Here is a 20,591-nt window from a genome sequence, read left to right on the forward strand (position 1 = left end):
GACTTAAGTTTGGTACTATGGAGTGGACGAACGCTATGCAATTTAGCCGGTTTTCGAGTGAGAGACAGCAGCCCGAATCGGGGCAGTATATGCAGCCTGACAACGGTGTTGAACCGCGGCCGGAAGGACCCTGTGATTTTGGAGTGTTTTGAAAGTGAGTTGTCCGTGGAGCAGCAGCCTGTGGACGAGGGTGATCAGACGGCAGGTGCGTCGGCGGCGGCGGTGCAGGCCAGTCAGTCAGGTCGGTAGTGAACTGGTGCTCGGATCCGAGGGAGCAAGGCTGTGACGTGGCGACTTCCACGGAGAGCGAGAGTGATGAGGACGGCGGCGGCGTACCGTTCCCGAATGGAGGTTTGGAGTAATGTAATTTTTGACTGAATATGAACAATATATTACGGGTAGACAACCTTCAGTAAACGAATTGACAATAGTCGCACCAGTATATCCCTGAGTACGGGGAATTCCTCCGCATTATGTCAGAGGGCAAGGCCCGATGAAGGACTGTGTTTTCTGGATAACTACAGACGTGTGTACTGAGTGGTATATGGTCAATGTGATGACCGTGGTTTGGCACCATCCACGTTAAAAATGTACCGGGCCGATATTCGAGGTTTCCTGAATTATCTCATTCAGTTCCGGCCAAATGGTATGCAAAGCTAAGGTCGTTGGAATTCGAAAGATGTTACTCTGCTTGGCGAAGATGGACAGGGACTCACGGCAGAGCAGGCAACTCATAGGGCAAAATTCCGCCAACGCTGCAGGGACGAGGTGCTCAGCGCTGCGGATTTAAAACGCTTTGTTGAGCTAAGCAATCAAGCCATTCCTTCAGTTCTCAGTAGGCTGGAGGTCCGTGCCACCTGCTCTGACAGGCGTAGGTTTGCAGCTCTCATGTCCAGCGGTTGGCCATATTTAATGGCACTCGACGATCCCCAGTCACCATGTTTAGTGAGAGTGATTTCAATGAAGTAACCCCGGAAGGTGGGGGTTATCAGATGTGTGTAGCTAGCCACAAAACAAACTATAGCTTTGGGGAGTGCAGAATTGTTCTATGTCAGGAGGAATACACTTGGCTTAAACGATTCCATCAAATCAGGCCTCATCTGAGTGGAATGACCTCAGAAATAGAACTCTTCTTTTTCACATCCTGCGGTCAACCTTACGGTAATCTGTGTGAGTATGTGGGGCAAATCTTTGCAGAGTTTGGTATTGGAAGTAAAGTGACCTTCGGTACAATTCGACGCAGTGTTGCCACATTGAACTTTAACCAAGGCTTGGATACAGACCGAGGAACTGTGGCTGAACCATATGTGTCACTCTCTGGAAACGCAGGCACGCCACTACCGGTACCACAATTTGCCCAAAAATGCCAGCCGGGCCCGGGCACTGATTGAGGGACCAAATCAATAAATGATTAACTGATTAATTAAAGCATATTTGTTTGAAATTCACCCTTGTATTTGTGTCATTTATGCATTAAAATGATTAAAAATGTGTTTCAAATACATTTACCTGGACTCCCAATATGAAGCCCCAGTACTTTAAAAATTCACTGGAGTGCGCCAAAGCTACAATATATATGGAGGATTCTAAAATCCATTTACCTTTGGCGCCCTCCGGTGAATTTTCCCCAGTAGTGGGGCTCCATAGTGGGATTTAATATTAGAATGACCGGTAAAAGTATTTAAAACAGTTTTTATAATTTTTGGGTGACCAGGTGCACACGGGTCTTTTGGGTGACCAGGTGCACACGGGTCTTTTGGGTGACCAGGTGCACACGGGTCTTTTGGGTGACCAGGTGCACATGTGATTAATAGCAATCTGCATCCATCGCAATTTCTTAAAGTGCCCATAAAGCACCAAGGACGGCCCGACCGAGACAGGGCCGTAGTGGGGCACTCCCCTAGCGGGCTATATCAATAGAATGACGGGTAAAAATATTTAAAACCGTTTATAATTTTTAGGTGACCAGGTGCACACGGGTCTTTTGGGTGACCAGGTGCACACGGGTCTTTTGGGTGACCAGGTGCACATGGGATTAATAGCAATCTGCATCCATCGCAATTTCTTAAAGTGCCATAAAGCACCAAGGACGGCCCCGACCGAGACAGGGCCGTAGTGGGGCACTCCCCTAGCGGGCTATTAGCAATAGAATGACGGGTAAAAATATTTAAAACCGTTTTATAAATTTGGGTGACCAGGTTCACATGGGCCGTTTGGGTGACCAGGTGCACATGTGATTAATAGCAATCTGCATCCATCGCAATTTCTTAAAGTGCCCATAAAGCACCAAGGACGGCCCCGGACCGAGACAGGGCCGTAGTGGGGCACTCCCCTAGCGGGCTATATCAATAGAATGACGGGTAAAAATATTTAAAACCGTTTATTAATTTTTAGGTGACCAGGTGCACACGGGTCTTTTGGGTGACCAGGTGCACACGGGTCTTTTGGTGACCAGGTGCACATGGGATTAATAGCAATCTGCATCCATCGCAATTTCTTAAAGTGCCATAAAGCACCAAGGACGGCCCCGACCGAGACAGGGCCGTAGTGGGGCACCCCCTAGCGGGCTATATCAATAGAATGACGGGTAAAAATATTTAAAACCGTTTTTATAATTTTTAGGTGACCAGGTGCACACGGGTCTTTTTGGGTGACCAGTGTGCACACGGGTCTTTTGGGTGACCAGGTTGCACATGGGATTAATAGCAATCTGCATCCATCGCAATTTCTTAAAGTGCCCATAAAGCACCAAGGACGGCCCCGACCGAGACAGGGCCGTAGTGGGGCACTCCCCTAGCGGGCTATAGCAATAGAATGACGGGTAAAAATATTTAAAACCGTTTTATAAATTTTGGGTGACCAGGTGCACATGGGCCGTTTGGGTGACCAGGTGCACATGTGATTAATAGCAATCTGCATCCATCGCAATTTCTTAAAGTGCCCATAAAGCACCAAGGACGGCCCGACGAGACCAGGGCCGTAGTGGGGCACTCCCCTAGCGGGCTATATCAATAGAATGACGGGTAAAAATATTTAAAACCGTTTTATAATTTTTAGGTGACCAGGTGCACACGGGTCTTTTGGGTGACCAGGTGCACACGGGTCTTTTGGGTGACCAGGTGCACATGGGATTTAATAGCAATCTGCATCCATCGCAATTTCTTAAAGTGCCCATAAAGCACCAAGGACGGCCCCGACCGAGACAGGGCCGTAGTGGGGCACTCCCCTAGCGGGCTATATCAATAGAATGACGGGTAAAAATATTTAAACCGTTTTATAATTTTTAGGGTGACAGGTGCACACGGGTCTTTTGGGTGACCAGGTGCACACGGGTCTTTTGGGTGACCAGGTGCACATGGGATTAATAGCAATCTGCATCCATCGCAATTTCTTAAAGTGCCCATAAAGCACCAAGGACGGCCCCCGACCGAGACAGCGGCCGTAGTGGGGCACTCCCCTAGCGGGCTATATCAATAGACTGACGGGTAAAAATATTTAAAAACCGTTTTATAATTTTTAGGTGACCAGGTGCACACGGGTCTTTTGGGTGACCAGGTGCACACGGGTCTTTTGGGTGACCAGGTGCACATGGGATTAATAGCAATCTGCATCCATCGCAATTTCTTAAAGTGCCCATAAAGCACCAAGGACGGCCCGACCGAGACAGGGCCGTAGTGGGGCACTCCCCTAGCGGGCTATAGCAATAGAATGACGGGTAAAAATATTTAAAAACCAGTTTTATAAATTTTGGGTGACCAGGTGCACATGGGCCGTTTGGGTGGACCAGGTGCACATGTGATTAATAGCAATCTGCATCCATCGCAATTCTTAAAGTGCCATAAAGCACCAAGGACGGCCCCGACCGAGACAGGGCCGTAGTGGGGCACTCCCCTAGCGGGCTATATCAATAGAATGACGGGTAAAAATATTTTAAAACCGTTTTATAATTTTTAGGTGACCAGGTGCACACGGGTCTTTTGGGTGACCAGGTGCACACGGGTCTTTTGGGTGACCAGGTGCACATGGGATTAATAGCAATCTGCATCATCGCAATTTCTAAAGTGCCCATAAAGCACCACGGACGGCCCCCGACCGAGACATGGCCGTAGTGGGGCACTCCCCTAGCGGGCTATATCAATAGCTATGACGGGTAAAATATTTAAAACCGTTTATAATTTTTGTAGGGACCAGGTGCAACACGGGGTTTTTGGGTGACCCATGTGCACCACGTGTCTTTTGGTGTGACTCAGGTGCACATGGGATTAATAGCAATCTGCATCCATCGCAATTTCCTTTAAAGTCGCCATAAAGAACCAAGGACGGCCCCGACCGAGACAGGGCCGTAGTGGGGCACTCCCCTAGCGGGGCTATATCAATAGAATGACGGGTAAAAAATATTTAAAAACCGTTTATAATTTTTAGGTGACCAGGTGCACACGGGTCTTTTGGGTGACCAGGGTGCACACGGGTCTTTTGGGTGACCAGGTGCACAGGGATTAATAGCAATTCTGCATCCATCGCAATTTCTTAAAGTGCCCATAAAAGCACCAAGGACGGCCCCGACCGAGGACACAGGGCCGTAGTGGGGCACTCCCCTAGCGGGCTATATCAATAGAATGACGGGTTAAAAATATTTAAACCGTTTTATTATATTTTTAGGTGACCAGGTGCACACGGTGTCTTTTTGGGTGACCAGGTGCACACGGGTCTTTTGGCGTGACCAGGTGCACCATTGGGATAATTAGCAATCTGCACCATTCCATCGCAATTTCTTAACAGTGCCCATAAAGCACCCAAGGACGGCCCCGACCGAGACAGGGCCGTAGTTGGGGCACTCCCCTAGCGGGCTAATTCACATAGAATGACGGGTAAAATATTTAAAACCGGTTTTATAATTTTAGGTGACCCAGGTGCACACGGGTTCTTTTGGGGTGACCAGGTGCACACTGGTCTTTTTGGACGTGAACAGGTGCACGCGGCCTTTGGGTGACCAGTGTCACACGGGTCTTTTGGGCTGAACAGGTGCACGCCGCGGCCTTTGGGTTGACCAGGTGCACACGGGTCTTTTGGGTGACCAGGTGCACACGGTCCTTTTGGGTGACCCAGGTGCACACGGGTCTTTTGGGTGACCAGGTGCACGCCGGCCTTTGGGTGACCAGGTGCACACTGGGTCCTTTGGTGACCAGGTGCACACGGTCCTTTGGGTGACCAGGTGCACAGCCGGCCTTTGGGTGACCAGGTGCCACGCCGGTCCTTTGGGTGACCAGGTGCACGCCGGCCTTTGGGTGACAGGTGCACACGGTCCTTTGGGTGACCAGGTGCACGCCGGCCTTTGGGTTGACCAGGTGCACACGGGTCCTTTTGGGTGGACCAGGTGCACACGGGTCCTTTGGGTGACCAGGTGCACACGGTCCTTTTGGGTGACCAGGTGCACGACGGCCTTTGGGTGACCAGGTGCACAGCGGTCATTTTGGGTGACCAGGTGCACACTGGTCTTTTGGGTGACCAGGTGCACGCCGGCCTTTGGGTGGACCAGGTGCACACGGGTCTTTTGGGTGACCAGGTGCACGCCGGCCTTTGGGTGACCAGGTGCACACTGGTCCTTTTGGGTGACCAGGTGCACGCCGGCCTTTGGGTGACCAGGTGCACACGGGTCTTTTGGGTGACCAGGTGCACGCCGGCCTTTGGGTGACCAGGTGCACACGGGTCTTTTGGGTGACCAGGTGCACGCCGGCCTTTTGGGTGACCAGGTGCACACGGGTCTTTTGGGTGACCAGGTGCACGCCGGCCTTTGGGTGACCAGGTGCACACGGGTCTTTTGGGTGACCAGGTGCACGCCGGTCCTTTTGGGTGACCAGGTGCACAAGTTCCATTTGGGTGACCAGGTGCACGCGGTTCATAACAGCGCGGTTATCTGCTTTAATGTCCGAGGAGGGGTGCTTAAGTGTGGGTGCCCTGGTTCACCTGGTATGCGAGGTTGTGGAGGTGGGGGGGGTCCCCTGCTGGTATCATCCCCGAAATAGAGGGGTGATACCCGGGTGGTGAGTAAGGGCCTACAAGCCTGGAGGTCAATAGCTCCAGGGGGTAAGCTCTACTGTCATGTCCGTAAATAGAGTGGTGTTACCCGGGTTTTGAACCATATTTTAATTTTTGGGTTACCAGATGCACGTTTTCAATCACCAGTTGCACGGAGGATTAATAGCAATCTGCATCATCGGATTTCTTAAAGTGTCTAAAAGCACCAAGGACGGCCCCGACCGAGACAGGGCCGTAGTGGGGCACTTCCCCTAGCGGGCTATATCAATAGAATGACCGGTAAAATGATTTAAAACAGTTTTATTAATTTTTGGGTTACCAGATGCACGTTTTCAATCACCAGTTGCACGGAGGATTAATAGCAATCTGCATCCATCGTGATTTCTTAAAGTGTCTAAAAAGCACCAAGGACGGCCCCGACCGAGACAGGGCCGTAGTGGGGCACTCCCCTAGCGGGCTATATCAATAGAATGACCGGTAAAATGATTTAAAACAGTTTTATAATTTTTGGGTTACCAGATGCACGTTTCAATCACCAGTTGCACGGAGGATTAATAGCAATCTGCATCCATCGCTGATTTCTTAAAGTGTCTATAAAGCACTCAGGACGGGCCCGACCGAGACAGGGCCTTAGTGGGGTGCTCCCATAGCGGGCAACAATGAGAGGGGTGCCTTTAAATTCATTTTGAACCATATTTGAAATTTTGGGTTACCAGATGCACGTTTTCAATCACCAGTTGCACGGAGGATTAATAGCAATCTGCATCCATCGTGATTTCTTAAAGTGTGTAAAAAGCACCCAAGGACGGCCCTGACAGAGAGAGGGCCGTAGTGGGGCACTCCCCTAGCGGGCTATATCAATAGAATGACGGGTAAAAGTATTTAAAACCCTTTTATAATTTTTGGGTTACCAGATGCACGTTTTCAATCACCAGGTGCACGGAGGAAAATGAGCATTTGCATCCATAGTCATGTTTTAAACCGTCCATAAAGCACTCTTGGCCGGCCCCGGCAGAGAGAGAAAGAGATGGTGAAAAAAAAAAAAAATCATCATCAGACCTTCCATAAATAATTCGGGCCGGCCCCCATTGCTAAAGGTCCGTAGTAGGGTGCGCCATAAGCGGACATGAATAGATGGAACACCGCTAACCGCATAGAGAACCGTGTTTTGGGTGACCAGGTGCACGTTTTCAATCACCAGTTGCACATTTTCAATCACCAGTTGCACGGAGGATTAATAGCAATCTGCATCCATCGCGATTTCTTAAAGTGTCTATAAAGCACTCAGGACGGGCCCGACCGAGACAGGGCCTTAGTGGGGTGCTCCCATAGCGGGCAACAATGAGAGGGGTGCCTTTAAATTCATTTTGAACCATATTTGAAATTTTGGGTTACCAGATGCACGTTTTCAATCACCAGTTGCACGGAGGATTAATAGCAATCTGCATCCATCGTGATTTCTTAAAGTGTGTAAAAAGCACCCAAGGACGGCCCTGACAGAGAGAGGGCCGTAGTGGGGCACTCCCCTAGCGGGCTATATCAATAGAATGACGGGTAAAAGTATTTAAAACCCTTTTATAATTTTTGGGTTACCAGATGCACGTTTTCAATCACCAGGTGCACGGAGGAAACTGAGCATTTGCATCCATAGTCATGTCTTAAACCGTCCATAAAGCACTCTTGGCCGGCCCCGGCCAGAGAGAGAACGATATGTTTTGAAAAAAAAAAAATTCCTCATCAGACCTTTCCATAAATAATTCGGGCCGCGCCCCCATTGCTGAAAGGTCCGTAGTAGGGTGCGCCATGAAGCGGACATTGAATATATGGAAACACCGCTAAACCGCATAGAGAACCGTGTTTTGGGTGACACCAGCTGTGCACGTTTTCACTCACCAGTTGCACGGAGAGAGAAAAAATTAATCATACACTTCCATAAATAATTGGGACCGGCCCCCATTGAAAAGGTCCGTAGTCGGGTGCGCCATAACCGGTACATGAATATATGGGAACACCGCTAACCGCATAGAGAACCCGTGTTTTGGTTGACCAGGTGCCACGTTTTCAATCACCAGTTGCACGGCGAGAGAAAAAGCTAATCCATTACCTTCAATAAATAATTCAGGCCGGCCCCTCATTGACTAAAGGTACCGTCGTAAGGGTGCAATCATTATCGGACCAGTATATCTGTAACACCGCTAACCGCATAGAGAACGTGTTTTGGGTGACCAGGTGCACGTTTTCAATCACCAGTTGCAACGTTCTTCAATCTACCAGGTGCACGGCTGTGAAAAGTGGGACTCTGTCATTTTTTCGACCAATTTCTGTAATTTTCAAAAATGATTAAAACTACTTCCGAAGGGCTAGAGGTCCCAAATTTCGTCTCATACCCTCTCTCGTGATGGGCAAACAATTACATAATGTAAAAAAAATTTCGCATGAACAGGAACCTATGAATCCTGTGACATCACTTTTTCCCAAAAACTTGAACACGATTTCCTATTAAAATGTTTATACAAAAACGTTTTTTAATTGAATGTAAATGCTCGTCTATTTATGCACTTTCGTGCAAAAAAAACCCCATCCAGATCGGATGTGTATTTTTGATATTTATCACGTTTTTGTGAATTTGACCCCCGATGGTGGGGCGCACAGAACCCGTGAGGTTCAGGGCTTCATCGATATTTGGCCTGTTTTGGATTACACACTCAGTGGCGGGTCGACCAGACAGGTACCGGCGCGATTTCAGAAACCTGGGTTTTTGGCAACAGGACTTCCATGTCCCTTAGAGAGACGGGGGTGGTGTCAAACTGCTCAGTCCGAATAGAACATGAGTAACGGGACAGTTTTGAGGGAAGTCAGACCCTCAGAACCATGGTACTTTGGACATTTTCCCTCCGGCGGACCGATTTAGTGGTTTGACCAGACCCTTCGGCGCCCGATTGTGTCCTAACTTTTGATCCACGTTGCCCAGCTTGGTGGTGGGAGGATATTGAGCCTTGTCCTGGGGCAGGTTGCTCTATCCCAGCTATCACCTTGTGGGTTTGGTTCATCCAATGACCATGGTTCTTGTCCAATGAAGGTGCCCGTCCCTTCGGCGACCGATTGGCTGGTGTTTAGCCCTGGTGAGGGCTATCTCTCCAGTCCAGTCCCACACTTGTTTCACGAATGCGTCTCCATGGTTCTCCCCTGTTGTCCAGCCAGTTTAATTTCCTCTGACTGATTTGCGTTCGTATTCCACCTGGAGGGCCTCTATCGGCCGGCCTTTGGGCTGGTGTTCTGATGGATGTTCCCTCCGACCCAAGTGGATTTGCCTCTATCAGGGGAGCCCCTTTCGGAATCGGTTTACCCCGATTTCGATACGCTCCAGCTGCGCACAGTCGGTATCAGATCCAGCCGTACTGTCTCACCAAGTGGTCCTACATTGGTGTTCCGGTGCGGGGAGTGGCTCACTCATGGCTGCGAAGCATGTGGTGATGGTCATCCCGTAACGCATCGGCGCCAGAAACACGTTATTCTCAAACCCTGTCTTTAACGTGGGACCTACCCGGTTGTCCCTACCGAGGTTGTGGTTCCTTTTTGCCCAGTTGATGGCGTTCCGAATAGACGCTCCAGCTAGACAAGATACCTCTCGAGCGGCGCCCAGGCACCTGTGGCTCCGGCCATGGGCAGTTCAGGGCCTCCCGCTGGGCGCACGGTGGATTGCGCCAGGGCCTCCTCCCCTGACGGGATAGGACCGGTCCCTGGTTGTTCTTTGCTTAGTGCGACCAGGTACAACATCTACGTTGTGAGTGGCTACCTGGTTGATCCTGCCAGTAGCATATGCTTGTCTAAGTAGGCCGGTACAGTGGAAAGTGCGAATTGCTCATTAAATCAGTTATGGCTCCTTTGATCGCTCCAACGTTACTTGGATAACTGTGGCAATTCTAGAGCTAATACATGCCAACGAGCGCTGACCTCCGGGGATGCGTGCATTTATCAGATCCAAAACCAATGCGGGCCAATCTCGGTTGCCCCGGCCGCTTTGGTGACTCTAGATAACTTCGAGCCGATTGCGTTCTGTGCCTACCATGGTGACCATGGGTAACGGGGAATCAGGGTTCGATTCCGGAGGGGGGAGGGAGCATGAGAAACGGCTACCACATCCAAGGAAGGCTTTAAATCCTTTAACAAGGATCCATTGGAGGGCAATTCTGGTGCCATCAGCCACGGTAATTCCAGCTGCAATAGCGTATCTCAATAACTGTTGCTGCGAGGCGAGCTACCTCCTGCAGCGTCCGTTGGGTTCCGGGTGGAGGATGGTTGCAAAGTTGAAACTTAAAGGAATTGACGGAATGGCAGGAGTTGCGCCTGCGGCTTAATTTGACTCAACACGGGAAACCTCACCTCACCTCACCAGGACACGGACAGGATTGACAGTTTTTTTTTAAATATCTTTTTGGGTGACCAGGTGCACGGAGGAAAATGAGCATTTGCATCCATAGTCATATTTTAAACCGTCCATAAAGCACTCAGGGCCGGCCCTGAGAGAGAGAGAGAGAGAGAGAAAAAAAATAAAATCATACCTTCCATAAATAATTCGGACCGGCCCCCATTGAAAAAGGTCCGTAGTAGGGTGCGCCATAACCGGGCATGAATATATGGAACACCGCTAAGCGCATTTATAACCGTCATTTGGGGTGACCAGGTGCACGTTTTCAATCACAGTTGCACGGAGGATTAATAGCAATCTGCATCCATCGTAATTTCTTAAGTGTCCATAAAGCACTAAGGACGGCCCCCGACCGAGACAGGGCCGTAGTAGGGTACTCCCATAGCGGGCTATAATAATAGAATTACCTTTAAATTCATTTTGAACCATATTTTAATTTTTGGGTTTACACGATGCACATGGGTCTTTTAGGCTACCAGTGCGCTGGTAATTTATTTTTTCCTGCCAAATCGGTAATTTTCAAAAAATGATTAAAAATACTTCCCGAGGGGCTAGAGGTCCCAAATTTCGTCTCATACCCTCTCTCTCAATGGGCAACAAGTAGAGCACGTAAACAACAAATTGCCCTCACAGGCACCTATGTTTTCCAGTAACATGCACTTTTTCCCAAAACTTAAAACACGATTTCCTATTAAAAGGTTTTATACAAAAACTGTTTTTAATGAAATGTAAATTCTCGTCTATGTGTGCCCTTTCGTTTAAAAAAAACCCCATCCAGATTGGACATGTACTTTTCGATTTATTCACGTTTTGGTTGTACCGGAATATAGCCAAAATGGCGGCCAACAAAGGTCAAATAAGGCCTTGAGGCCAGATAGAGGCATGTAACCCGGGTAGGGGTGTTTGGCCTTTAGGCCTGTATGTCCCTTCATCCCATGAGAGAGAGTCCTGACCTTTATGCCTATCTGTGTCCTCTCATGCCCAGAAAAAGGCATGCAAACCGGTTAGGTCATATAAGGCCTTGAGGCCTGTTTGTGTCCTCTGATGCCCAAATAGAGGCATGTAACCCGGGTAGGGGTGTTTGGCCTTTAGGCCTGTATGTCCCTTCATCCCATGAGAGAGAGTCCTGACCTTTATGCCTATCTGTGTCCTCTCATGCCCAGAAAAAGGCATGCAAACCGGTTAGGTCATATAAGGCCTTGAGGCCTGTTTGTGTCCTCTGATGCCCAGATAGAGGCATGTGACCGGGCAGGGCTGTTTGGCCTTTAGGCCTGTTTGTGTCCTCTGATGCCCAGATAGAGGCATGTAACCCGGGCAGGGCTGTTTGGCCTTTAGGCCTGTTTGTGTCCTCTGATGCCCAGATAAAGACATGTAATCCGGCTAGGCATATGTAAGTACCAGGCCAGGGCAGTGGCTTTTGTCCCAGGCCAGGCCAGTGGCTTTGTGGCCTATGTGCCTATGGGCCTTTTCTGGGTTAGCAGGCCCCTGTGGGGGAAAAAAAAAAAAATGATTACCCAGGCCTGGCATGAACACTTGACCCGGTGATTGTGAGTCAAGCGCCCTAACCATTAAGCCATACAGCCTTTCGTGAGTAAAGAGACAGCGAGGTGAGGTCAAATTCTCCTTCCCCGTCCAATTAGTCCCATATTGGGCCACAGCTGGGGCTCATTGAGCCCTTGTTAGGGTTAGTTTGTTTGGTGGATCAAACAAAGAGACACGGAGGAAGGCCGGAGAGAGAAGCCATGAGCAGCAGACCAAGACGCGACTGTGGACTTTGTTGTAAACAGAATATTGTGCGGCTAGACCGACATTTAAAGGCTGTACATGGACTTAAGTTTGGTACTATGGAGTGGACGAAACGCTATGCAATTTAGCCGGTTTCGAGTGAGAGACAGCAGCCCGAATCGGGGCAGTATATGCAGCCTGACAACGGTGTTGAACCGCGGCCGGAGGACCCTGTGATTTTGGAGTGTTTTGAAAGTGAGTTGTCCGTGGAGCAGCAGCCTGTGGACGAGGGTGATCAGACGGCAGGTGCGTCGGCGGCGGCGGTGCAGCCAGTCAGTCAGGTCGGTAGTGAACTGTGCTCGGATCCGAGGGAGCAAGGCTGTGACGTGGCGACTTCCACGGAGAGCGAGAGTGATGAGGACGGCGGCGGCGTACCGTCCCGAATGGAGTTTGGAGTAATGTAATTTTGACTGAATATGAACAATATATTACGGGTAGACAACCTTCAGTAAACGAATTGACAATAGTCGCACCAGTATATCCCGAGTACGGGAATTCCTCCGCATTATGTCAGAGGGCAAGGCCGATGAAGGACTGTGTTTTCTGGATAACTACAGACGTGTGTATGTGAGTGTATGGTCAATGTGATGACCGTGGTTTGGCACCATCCACGTTAAAAATGTACCGGGCCGATATTCGAGGTTTCCTGAATTATCTCATTCAGTTCCGGCCAAATGGTATGCAAGCTAAGGTCGTTGGAATTCGAAAAGATGTTACTCTGCTTGGCGAAGATGGACAGGGACTCACGGCAGAGCCAGGCAACTCATAGGGCAAAATTCCGCCAACGCTGCAGGGACGAGGTGCTCAGCGCTGCGGATTTAAAACGCTTTGTTGAGCTAAGCAATCAAGCCATTCCTTCAGTTCTCAGTAGGCTGGAGGTCCGTGCCACCTGCTCTGACAGGCGTAGGTTTGCAGCTCTCATGTCCAGCCGGTTGGCCATATTTAATGGCACTCGACGATCCCCAGTCACCATGTTTAGTGAGAGTGATTTCAATGAAGTAACCCCGGAAGGTGGGGGTTATCAGATGTGTGTAGCTAGCCACAAAAACAAACTATAGCTTTGGGGAGTGCAGAATTGTTCTATGTCAGGAGGAATACACTTGGCTTAAACGATTCCATCAAATCAGGCCTCATCTGAGTGGAATGACCTCAGAAATAGAACTCTTCTTTTCACATCCTGCGGTCAACCTTACGGTAATCTGTGTGAGTATGGGGGCAAATCTTTGCAGAGTTTGGTATTGGAAGTAAAGTGACCTTCGGTACAATTCGACGCAGTGTTGCCACATTGAACTTTAACCAAGGCTTGGATACAGACCGAGGAACTGTGGCTGACCATATGTGTCACTCTCTGGAAACGCAGGCACGCCACTACCGGTACCACAATTTGCCCAAAAATGCCAGCCGGGCCGGGCACTGATTGAGGGACAAATCAATAAATGATTAACTGATTAATTAAAGCATATTTGTTTGAAATTCACCCTTGTATTTGTGTCATTTATGCATTAAAATGATTAAAAATGTGTTTCAAAATACATTTACCTGGACTCCCAATATGAAGCCCCAGTACTTTAAAAAATTCACTGGAGTGCGCCAAAGCTACAATATATATGGAGGATTCTAAAATCCATTTACCTTTGGCGCCCTCCGGTGAATTTTCCCAGTAGTGGGGCTCCATAGTGGGATTTAATATTAGAATGACGGTAAAAGTATTTAAAACAGTTTTATAATTTTTGGGTGACCAGGTGCACACGGGTCTTTTGGGTGACCAGGTGCACACGGGTCTTTTGGGTGACCAGGTGCACACGGGTCTTTGGGTGACCAGGTGCACATGTGATTAATAGCAATCTGCATCCATCGCAATTTCTTAAAGTGCCCATAAAGCACCAAGGACGGCCCCGACCGAGACAGGGCCGTAGTGGGGCACTCCCCTAGCGGGCTATATCAATAGAATGACGGGTAAAAATATTTAAAACCGTTTTATAATTTTTAGGTGACCAGGTGCACACGGGTCTTTTGGGTGACCAGGTGCACACGGGTCTTTGGGTGACCAGGTGCACATGGGATTAATAGCAATCTGCATCCATCGCAATTTCTTAAAGTGCCCATAAAGCACCAAGGACGGCCCGACCGAGACAGGGCGTAGTGGGGCACTCCCCTAGCGGGCTATAGCAATAGAATGACGGGTTAAAATATTTAAAACCGTTTTATAAATTTGGGTGACCAGGTGCACATGGGCCGTTGGGTGACCAGGTGCACATGTGATTAATAGCAATCTGCATCCATCGCAATTTCTTAAAGTGCCCATAAAGCACCAAGGACGGCCCCGACCGAGACAGGGCCGTAGTGGGGCACTCCCCTAGCGGGCTATATCAATAGAATGACGGGTAAAAATATTTAAAACCGTTTTATAATTTTTAGGTGACCAGGTGCACACGGGTCTTTTGGGTGACCAGGTGCACACGGGTCTTTTGGGTGACCAGGTGCACATGGATTAATAGCAATCTGCATCCATCGCAATTTCTTAAAGTGCCCATAAAGCACCAAGGACGGCCCGACCGAGACAGGGCCGTAGTGGGGCACTCCCCTAGCGGGCTATATCAATAGAATGACGGGTAAAAATATTTAAACCGTTTTATAATTTTTAGGTGACCAGGTGCACACGGGTCTTTTGGGTGACCAGGTGCACACGGGTCTTTTGGGTGACCAGGTGCACATGGGATTAATAGCAATCTGCATCCATCGCAATTTCTTAAAGTGCCCATAAAGCACCAAGGACGGCCCCGACCGAGACAGGGCCGTAGTGGGGCACTCCCCTAGCGGGCTATAGCAATAGAATGACGGGTAAAAATATTTAAAACCGTTTTATAAATTTTGGGTGACCAGGTGCACATGGGCCGTTTGGGTGACCAGGTGCACATGTGATTAATAGCAATCTGCATCCATCGCAATTTCTTAAAGTGCCCATAAAGCACCAAGGACGGCCCCGACCGAGACAGGGCCGTAGTGGGGCACTCCCTAGCGGGCTATATCAATAGAATGACGGGTAAAAATATTTAAAACCGTTTATAATTTTTAGGTGACCAGGTGCACACGGGTCTTTTGGGTGACCAGGTGCACACGGGTCTTTTGGGTGACCAGGTGCACATGGGATTAATAGCAATCTGCATCCATCGCAATTTCTTAAAGTGCCCATAAAGCACCAAGGACGGCCCCGACCGAGACAGGGCCGTAGTGGGGCACTCCCCTAGCGGGCTATATCAATAGAATGACGGGTAAAAATATTTAAAACCGTTTTATAATTTTTAGGTGACCAGGTGCACCGGGTCTTTTGGGTGACCAGGTGCACACGGGTTTTTGGGTGACCAGGTGCACATGGGATTAATAGCAATCTGCATCCATCGCAATTTCTTAAAGTGCCCATAAAGCACCAAGGACGGCCCCGACCGAGACAGGGCCGTAGTGGGGCACTCCCCTAGCGGGCTATATCAATAGAATGACGGGTAAAATATTTAAAACCGTTTTATAATTTTTAGGTGACCAGGTGCACACGGGTCTTTTGGGTGACCAGGTGCACACGGGTCTTTTGGGTGACCAGGTGCACATGGGATTAATAGCAATCTGCATCCATCGCAATTTCTTAAAGTGCCCATAAAGCACCAAGGACGGCCCCGACCGAGACAGGGCGTAGTGGGGCACTCCCCTAGCGGGCTATAGCAATAGAATGACGGGTAAAAATATTTAAAACCGTTTTATAAATTTTGGGTGACCAGGTGCACATGGGCCGTTTGGGTGACCAGGTGCACATGTGATTAATAGCAATCTGCATCCATCGCAATTTCTTTAAAGTGCCCATAAAGCACCAAGGACGGCCCCGACCGAGACAGGGCCGTAGTGGGGCACTCCCCTAGCGGGCTATATCAATAGAATGACGGGTAAAAAATATTTAAAACCGTTTTATAATTTTTAGGTGACCAGGTGCACACGGGTCTTTGGGTGACCAGGTGCACACGGGTCTTTTGGTGTGACCAGGTGCACATGGGATTAATAGCAATCTGCATCCATCGCAATTTCTTAAAGTGCCCATAAAGCACCAAGGACGGCCCCGACCGAGACAGGGCCGTAGTGGGGCACTCCCCTAGCGGGCTATATCAATAGAATGACGGGTAAAAATATTTAAAACCGTTTTATAATTTTTAGGTGACCAGGTGCACACGGTCTTTTGGGTGACCAGGTGCACACGGGTCTTTTGGGTGACCAGGTGCACATGGGATTAATAGCAATCTGCATCCATCGCAATTTCTTAAAGTGCCCATAAAGCACCAAGGACGGCCCCGACCGAGACAGGGCCGTAGTGGGGCACTCCCCTAGCGGGCTATATCAATAGAATGACGGGTAAAAATATTTAAAACCGTTTTATAATTTTTAGGTGACCAGGTGCACACGGGTCTTTTGGGTGACCAGGTGCACACGGGTCTTTTGGGTGACCAGGTGCACATGGGATTAATAGCAATCTGCATCCATCGCAATTTCTTAAAGTGCCCATAAAGCACCAAGGACGGCCCCGACCGAGACAGGGCCGTAGTGGGGCACTCCCCTAGCGGGCTATATCAATAGAATGACGGGTTAAAAATATTTAAAACCGTTTTATAATTTTTAGGTGACCAGGTGCACACGGGTCTTTTGGGTGACCAGGTGCACACGGGTCTTTTGGGTGACCAGGTGCACATGGGATTAATAGCCATCTGCATCCATCGCAATTTCTTAAAGTGCCCATAAAGCACCAAGGACGCCCCGACCGAGACAGGGCCGTAGTGGGGCACTCCCCTAGCGGGCTATATCAATAGAATGACGGGTAAAAAAATATTTAAAACCGTTTTATAATTTTTAGGTGACCAGGTGCACACGGGTCTTTGGGGTGACCAGGTGCACACGGGTTTTTTTTGGTGACCAGGTGCACGCCGGCCTTTGGGTGACCAGGTGCACACGGGTCTTTTGGGTGACCAGGTGCACGCCGGCCTTTGGGTGTGACCAGGTGCACACGGGTCTTTTGGGTGACCAGGTGCACACGGTCTTTTGGGTGACCAGGTGCACACGGGTCTTTTGGGTGACCAGGTGCACGCCGGCCTTTGGGTGACCAGGTGCACACGGGTCTTTTGGGTGACCAGGTGCACACGGGTCTTTTGGGTGACCAGGTGCACGCCGGCCTTGGGTGACCAGGTGCACACGGGTCTTTTGGGTGACCAGGTGCACGCCGGCCTTTGGGTGACCAGGTGCACACGGGTCTTTTGGGTGACCAGGTGCACGCCGGCCTTTGGGTGACCAGGTGCACACGGGTCTTTTGGGTGACCAGGTGCACACGGGTCTTTTGGGTGACCAGGGTGCACACGGGTCTTTTGGGGACCAGGTGCACGCCGGCTTTGGGTGACCAGGTGCACACGGGTCTTTTGGGTGACCAGGTGCACACGGGTCTTTTGGGTGACCAGGTGCACGCCGGCCTTTGGGTGACCAGGTGCACACGGGTCTTTTGGGTGACCAGGTGCACGCCGGCCTTTGGGTGACCAGGTGCACACGGGTCTTTTGGGTGACCAGGTGCACGCCGGCCTTTGGTGGACCAGGTGCACACGGGTCTTTTGGGTGACCAGGTGCACGCCGCCTTTGGGTGACCAGGTGCACACGGGTCTTTTGGGTGACCAGGTGCACGCCGGCCTTTGGGTGACCAGGTGCACACGGGTCTTTTGGGTGACCAGGTGCACGCCGGCCTTTGGGTGACCAGGTGCACACGGGTCTTTTGGGTGACCAGGTGCACGCCGGGCCTTTTGGGTGACCAGGTGCACAAGTTCCATTTGGGTGACCAGGTGCACGCGGGTCATAACAGCGCGGTTATCTGCTTTAATGTCCGAGGAGGGGTGCTTAAGTGTGGGTGCCCTGGTTCACCTGGTATGCGAGGTTGTGGAGGGGGGGGGGGGTCCCTGCTGGTATCATCCCGAAATAGAGGGGTGATACCCGGGTGGTGAGTAAGGGCCTACAAGCCTGGAGGTCAATAGCTCCAGGGGGGTAAGCTCTACTGTCATGTCCGTAAATAGAGTGGTGTTACCCGGGTTTTGAACCATATTTGAATTTTGGGTTACCAGATGCACGTTTTCAATCACCAGTTGCACGGAGGATTAATAGCAATCTGCATCCATCGTGATTTCTTAAAGTGTCTAAAAAGCAACAAGGACGGCCCCGACCGAGACAGGGCCGTAGTGGGGCACTCCCCTAGCGGGCTATATCAATAGAATGACCGGTAAAATGATTTAAAACAGTTTTATAATTTTTGGGTTACCAGATGCACGTTTTCAATCACCAGTTGCACGGAGGATTAATAGCAATCTGCATCCATCGTGATTTCTTAAAGTGTCTAAAAAGCACCAAGGACGGCCCCGACCGAGACAGGGCCGTAGTGGGGCACTCCCCTAGCGGGCTATATCAATAGAATGACCGGTAAAATGATTTAAAACAGTTTTATAATTTTTGGGTTACCAGATGCACGTTTTCAATCACCAGTTGCACGGAGGATTAATAGCAATCTGCATCCATCGTGATTTCTTAAAGTGTCTATAAAGCACTCAGGACGGGCCCGACCGAGACAGGGCCTTAGTGGGGTGCTCCCATAGCGGGCAACAATGAGAGGGGTGCCTTTAAAATTCATTTGAACCATATTTGAAATTTTGGGTTACCAGATGCACGTTTTCAATCACCAGTTGCACGGAGGATTAATAGCAATCTGCATCCATCGTGATTTCTTAAAGTGTGTAAAAAGCACCCAAGGACGGCCCTGACAGAGAGAGGGCCGTAGTGGGGCACTCCCCTAGCGGGCTATATCAATAGAATGACGGGTAAAAAGTATTTAAAACCCTTTTATAATTTTTGGGTTACCAGATGCACGTTTTCAATCACCAGGTGCACGGAGGAAAATGAGCATTTGCATCCATAGTCATGTTTTAAAACCGTCCATAAAGCACTCTTGGCCGGCCCCGGCAGAGAGAGAAAGAGATGGTGAAAAAAAAAAAAAAATCATCATCAGACCTTCCATAAATAATTCGGGCCGGCCCCCATTGCTAAAGGTCCGTAGTAGGGTGCGCCATAAGCGGACATGAATAGATGGAACACCGCTAACCGCATAGAGAACCGTGTTTTGGGTGACCAGGTGCACGTTTTCAATCACCAGTTGCACATTTTCAATCACCAGTTGCACGGAGGATTAATAGCAATCTGCATCCATCGCGATTTCTTAAAGTGTCTATAAAGCACTCAGGACGGGCCCGACCGAGACAGGGCCTTAGTGGGGTGCTCCCATAGCGGGCAACAATGAGAGGGGTGCCTTTAAATTCATTTTGAACCATATTTGAAATTTTGGGTTACCAGATGCACGTTTTCAATCACCAGTTGCACGGAGGATTAATAGCAATCTGCATCCATCGTGATTTCTTAAAGTGTGTAAAAAGCACCCAAGGACGGCCCTGACAGAGAGAGGGCCGTAGTGGGGCACTCCCCTAGCGGGCTATATCAATAGAATGACGGGTAAAAGTATTTAAAACCCTTTATAATTTTTGGGTTACCAGATGCACGTTTTCAATCACCAGGTGCACGGAGGAAAATGAGCATTTGCATCCATAGTCATGTTTTAAACCGTCCATAAAGCACTCTTGGCCGGCCCCGGCAGAGAGAGAAAGAGATGGTGAAAAAAAAAAAAAAATCATCATCAGACCTTCCATAAATAATTCGTGCCGGCCCCCATTGCTAAAGGTCCGTAGTAGGGTGCGCCATAAGCGGACATGAATAGATGGAACACCGCTAACCGCATAGAGAACCGTGTTTTGGGTGACCAGGTGCACGTTTTCAATCACCAGTTGCACGGAGAGAGAAAAAAGAATCATACCTTCCATAAATAATTGGGACCCGGACCCCATTGAAAAGGTCCGTAGTAGGGTGCATATTATCGGGACATGTATATCTGTAACACCGCTACACAGCCATAGAAGAACCGTGTTTGGGTGACCAGGTGCACGTTTTCAATCACCAGTTGCACGTTTTCAATCAACCAGGTGCACGGCTGTGAAAAAGTGGGACTCTGTCATTTTTCGACCAATTTTCCTGTAATTTTCAAAAAATGATTAAAAAAATACGTCCCGAAGGGCTAGAGGTCCCAAATTTCGTATCAGAACCTCTCTCGTGATGGGCAACAATTACATAATGTAAAAAAAAAATTCGCATGAACAGGAACCTAGCATCTGTGACATTCACTTTTTTCCAAAACTTGAAACACGATTTCCTATTAAAATGTTTTATACAAAAACGT

The sequence above is a fragment of the Oncorhynchus mykiss genome, chromosome 32 (genome assembly GCF_013265735.2).
Source record: "Oncorhynchus mykiss isolate Arlee chromosome 32, USDA_OmykA_1.1, whole genome shotgun sequence".
NCBI classification, from domain to species: domain Eukaryota; kingdom Metazoa; phylum Chordata; class Actinopteri; order Salmoniformes; family Salmonidae; genus Oncorhynchus; species Oncorhynchus mykiss.